Raw genomic sequence first — 5,177 nt, forward strand, 5'->3', positions numbered from 1 at the left:
CCTCCCCCTCCCTTTGTTCCCTCGACCACTCCTCCCCCTCCCCCTCGCCCAGGCCCGGTGGGCGTCCTTCCCTGCGCCCACTCCCCGTCTTTCGTGTATCCGGAGGGGTCCTTACCCTTCTCCTCCCCTAGGTCACCTGGGTTGGCCGCCCCACCTGCCCTGTCCAGGGGAGGGGATGCTCACAGCCCGGTTTGGCCCTGGGATCTGCCAGGGTCCTGAAAGTCAGGCAGACCAGGTTTCCACGGCCCTTCACTAAGGTATGCCCTTGGGCAGTCACTCCATCTCCCTGAGCCTCAGTTTTCTCATCTGTAAAATGGGGGCAAGCACTGCCTCCCTCTGCAGGGTGGCCTGAGGATAACAGGTGATAAGGACAGTGAGGCACACTGTCAGTGGTCAGTATCTGCTGGGTTTGGGGCTTTTCCAGGGAGTGTCCTCGATCTGCTTTCCCCAGAAGTCACTACCTGTCTCAAGCCCTCTGCAGGTGGCTGCCAGTGTCCTGGGAGACAGGCCCCATCCGGCCCTGTCGCTGACCCATCGCTGACCCCTTCCCTCCACCTCCTGTTCCCCTGCAAAACTGGAGTTGGTAGAACAGGAGCTGGAGCAGAGGCAGAGCCTGGGCTCTGGGGCCAGGGATGGGGCCGGGATCGGCCGCCTGGGTCCCTAGAGGCCTCAGGCACATTTGTGGGAAAAGGAATCTGGGTCTGATTCACAGGCAAACAGATTGTTCTTTTGATTAAAGCCACAGTGGCTGGGGCCAGAGTGCAACCCAGCGCCATCTGAGGGGCAGCCAGCTGCGGTCCTCCTCCCCGCAGCCAGATAGCTCTGGGGCTGCTCCTGAGGGGCTCACGTTCATGGGGGCGCAAGAGGGGGTGGTGCCTGGACACTCTGAATCCCTCACCCGCTGATCGTTGTCCTTCCCCTCCCTCCGGTCACCCCCTTTTCCGTTTGATCCTCACAGCCTGGCTGCAATAACAGCAGCGGTAGAGCAGCTGCCGTGCGGGCCGTCCTGAGTGCTGGAGCCCAGCCTAGACCTTCCCTTTCCGTCCCTGCTTGAGCCCCGTGCACCAGGGCTGACTGTTCCCGTCCACAGGGAGGACACTGAGGCCCCGGGAGGCTTAAGGCCACTCAGAGGCAAGTGGCAGAGCTGGATTCAAACCAGACCAGTGCGTGGCCCAGGGCACAGGGCTAAGCTGGTCCCAGGGACGGGTACTCTGCCACCCTTCACAGATGCGGAAGCCGCGGTTCAGAGAAGTGACAAGAGTGAGACTGGAACTGAAGGCCGCCTGAGCCCCAGGTCAGCTCAGTCCCCAGCTTGGCAGTGACACTCCCACTCTGCAGCACCGTGTGGACACTTCCCTATTATGCCCTCTGCCGGGAGGGAGCCACTGGCCGCCGGGGGTGGGAATGACCTAAAGGAGGAAGGTGCCATCCAGGGCTTTTCAGACACTGTCGGCCGTGGTGCCCTTTCAAGTCCTTGGTGACCCAGAAGCTCATTTAAGCAAATAAAAATGGAGCCCCCCTCCCTCACCTCCGTGATGTCCCTGAGCCACCTCCCTGCACCCCCAGGTGGGACAGTGAGGCACTGAAGGGTTGACTTGGGGCCTTGTCCAAGATCACACTGACTCAGTCTAGGGCCGAGGCCTCCTTCGTCTGCTCTGGGACAGTCCAAGGGGAATGTGGGGGTCCAGCCGCCTCCACTCACCTGCCGTCCGGCAGCTCTGGCCGCCTGTTCCACCTCCGCCGCTGCTCCTGGATGGAGGGGCGCGTCCTGGCCAAGAGTCTCCTGCACCAGCCCGGGTGTCGGTGTCACTGATCAGCAGGTGCCAAACTTCCTGCAATGGAAACCCAGGAAGTGCACCGGACAAGAACACACGCCCTTTGTCTGCCAGCTCAGAGGCCCTGTTGCCCTCCGCCCTCCCTGCCAGGCTCGGGCTGGCTTTCTTCCCCTCTCAGATGGCCCCAGCGGGCAAATGGGCTCCATCTTCTATTAGGATTGTGGCAGCTGAGACCCTGGGTGGCAGGGAAGGGGGAGGAGAGAGGTCTGGGGGCAAGACCCAGGGCAGTGGGGACATTTGCTGCCATGTAGTCTGCTGGGGAGTATGGCACCTGCCGTCCACAGGGGAGGGCTTGTGCTCAGCAGACTGGCTGGACACCTACTGTGTGCTAGATGTGACTCAAGCAGCCAGCGGGAATCAATCAGACACAGGCCATCCTTGTCCCCACAGAGCTTACAGGGAGGTGGGGGAGATCAACACAGAAAGCAAATTAATATGATATAATAATTGCCAATAGTGAGACGTGCTGGAAGGAATGAACAAGGGCTCGGACAAAGGGTGCGGATGGGGCTTCCCGAGCACCTGCTCTGTGGAGGGCCCTATGCAAGGGCCGGTGTGGGTGGCCCCCCTGAGTGAGGGGCTGGTGTGGGTGGCAGCAGGGTAGGTAGTGGGATCTCCCACGCAGTGGTGGGGTCGGATGGGCACAGACACAGCTGTGACATCAGTATCTGTGAACGATTCCAGCTCTGCCACTTGCCAGCCTCGGGCAAATCAATTCTTTCTGGGCCTCGGTTTCCTCCTGCAACCAGGGGTAGCAGGACCGCCCTTGTGGCTTCATTGTGAGAATTCAATGGGATAAATGTGGATAAAAATGCCTGGCACTTAGTAGGTGTTCAGAGGTGAGTTCCTTTCCTCTCCCCACCAAGGAGAGGACAGACGTTCGGGGACATTAGAGTGAGGTGCACAACTCGCTGCAGGGGAGGGAAGGCAGAAACTCGTCCTGCAGGAGAATCTAAGGGACAGCCATGGGTCCTGTCGGCTCCATGTTGCTTTCCCTGATTCTGATAACAGCACCCAGTTTCTGTTTGGGGAACCTCACCTCCATTCTCAATGCCTGGGGCTCACGTAGGGTTGCAACAACCCCCTGGCTCTGGGGATGTATACGTGACCCAGGTCTGGCCAATCATGGTGGCTGTTAGTTCTGAGATAAGCACCTAATCTCATTCCCGGGCCCATGGCTGGAATTATTTGGAAAGAGGCAGTGTTTTTCCAGTGGGCTTGTTAGCTGGCGGGATGCAAGCTTGGCACCACTTTTGCTACCACTTGGACCAACACAAAGGATAGCAGAGCAAAGACATAGAAAAGGAGAGATAACTGATTTTGTCACTTAAGCTGCTGGATCCAGCCACACCTGATATCCTGCCTCTAGGCCTCTGGAGCCAGTGCATTCTTTTTTTCTCACTTTTCCTTAAGCCAGTTAAAACTGTATTTCTGTTGCTTTCAAGAGTCATGATGAAGGCTAGTGAGGCTCCATGGGTCTAGATCACCTCTCCTCCTGGTAAACCTTGTACTGTTGTCACCACTTTTGCAAAGCCTGCTGACTCCTCCAAGTAGTTTAGGAGTTTTGTACATCCCACGGATATATCCTGAGGCTGCTCAGCTGCACCAATGTCCTTTTCCCTCCAGACTGGGAGCAGGGCCATATCTGACGGCTCTTTGTGTCTCCAGCACCTGGCACAGTGCTTGGCACATAGTAGGGCCTCAGCAATTCCTACTAAATGAATGCGTATGTGGTCTAAAGTAGCTATATATGCAAATCATGCGGGAAGTAGTAAAGGCAGTGAGCATTAAGAGCTTGGATGTTGGAGTCGGACCCACTTGAATTTGGATCTTGACTCCCCGACTTGAGCAAGTCACTTAATCTTTCTCGGTCCTGAAGGTGGCGGGGGGGTGGGTGACAGATAACGCAAGAAAGAGGCGTAGCACAGGGTTGTAGCTCTTCGGCAGAGTTGCCATGGGAGCAGCTCTTTGCAAGCGAGGTGTAGACGTGCCCGTCTTTCTCTAGCGGGGAGAAGTCTGGCCAAGACGGGGAAGGTGGGAGAAGAAGACGGCTGGGCCTGGCCTCCCCGTGCCCTCCCCGGGGAAGGGCTCCTGCTCTGCCGCCCAGGTCAGTGCCTCCTTCCCCAACCCCCTTCCCAAATGTGCTCCTCGACTGTCACAGCAGAAGGGCGTGGCTGAGACGGAGCTGCAGTCCCCTGTGGGGCGACCAGGGGCTGTGGTCAGGCTCTGGGCTTGGTGCCCTCCCTCCATCGTCTTCTTCAATCCTCTCAACAAACGGAGGAAACTGGGGCATAGAGAGTACCTTGCCCAAGGTCACTGCCACTAGCGAGTGAGTGTCATTCACAGCCGGGCAGTCTAGCTCCAGGCCCCTTTACTGAGCAGGCCAAGTTCGTAGGGAATGTTGTTCGGAAGGGGTTCCCAAGGGGGAACCCACCAGGCCACAGGTATAGCCACGCGGAGCCCCCACTCTCAGGCCCCAAGCCTGTGTCCACCTGCCTCACCCAGGCAGGGCTCAGCTTCCCAAGACCTGGCTGTGACAACAACGTCTGGGCGTTAATCCCCTCCGAGTTAGGGGCCTGAGCTGGGTCTTGGCCAGGCGGCTGGTTCCCACGCCAGGCCATCCGCTCAGCAAATCCGCATGGGCTCTGCGGGGAGGGGGCGAGCAGTGGGAGGCGGAGGGGCCTGCTCAGCCTAGGCCTTGCTGGTCAGGGCTCTCTTCCCCTCACTTGGGAGGGGCCCCAAGCCTGCCCCAAGCCCTCGCTGGTCCCATCCCCCTCCTTGTGCCCCCGTCCCACCCAGAACCTCTATGCCAACACCCGCCCCTTGCAGACCTGTCTCAGCAACCCCAAGCCCAAGAGCCTCCTCATTAAAGCACGATGTGGCCAGGTCCCATCTTCTCACCTGGGTTCTCACCTGCGTTATTCCAAATGCTTCCAAACTGATGCACCAGCTTCCAAACTGTCTTTTTGTTGTTTTGTTTTGTTTGTTTTGAGACAAGGTCTCACTCTGTCAGCTGAGCTAGAGTGCAGTGGCATCATCACAGCTTACTGGAACCTCAAACTCCGAGGCTCAAATAATCCTCCTGCCTCAGCCTCCTGAGTAGCTGGGACTACAGGCATGCCACCATTCCCAGCTAATTTTTCTTTTTTTGTAGAGACAGGGTTTTGCTATATTGCCCAGGCTGGTTTCAAACTCCCAGCCTCAAGTGATTCCACCAACCTTGGCCTCCCAAAGTGCTGGGATTACCGGTGTGAGCCACCGTGCCTGGCCTGAACGGTCTATTCTAAAAGCAGCAACAAGAGGACTCCATTAAATGTGTAAGTCACATGAGTGACCCGGGCC

Source organism: Propithecus coquereli, unplaced genomic scaffold (genome assembly GCF_000956105.1).
Source record: "Propithecus coquereli isolate 6110/MARCELLA unplaced genomic scaffold, Pcoq_1.0 Scaffold77, whole genome shotgun sequence".
Taxonomy (NCBI): Eukaryota; Metazoa; Chordata; class Mammalia; order Primates; family Indriidae; genus Propithecus; species Propithecus coquereli.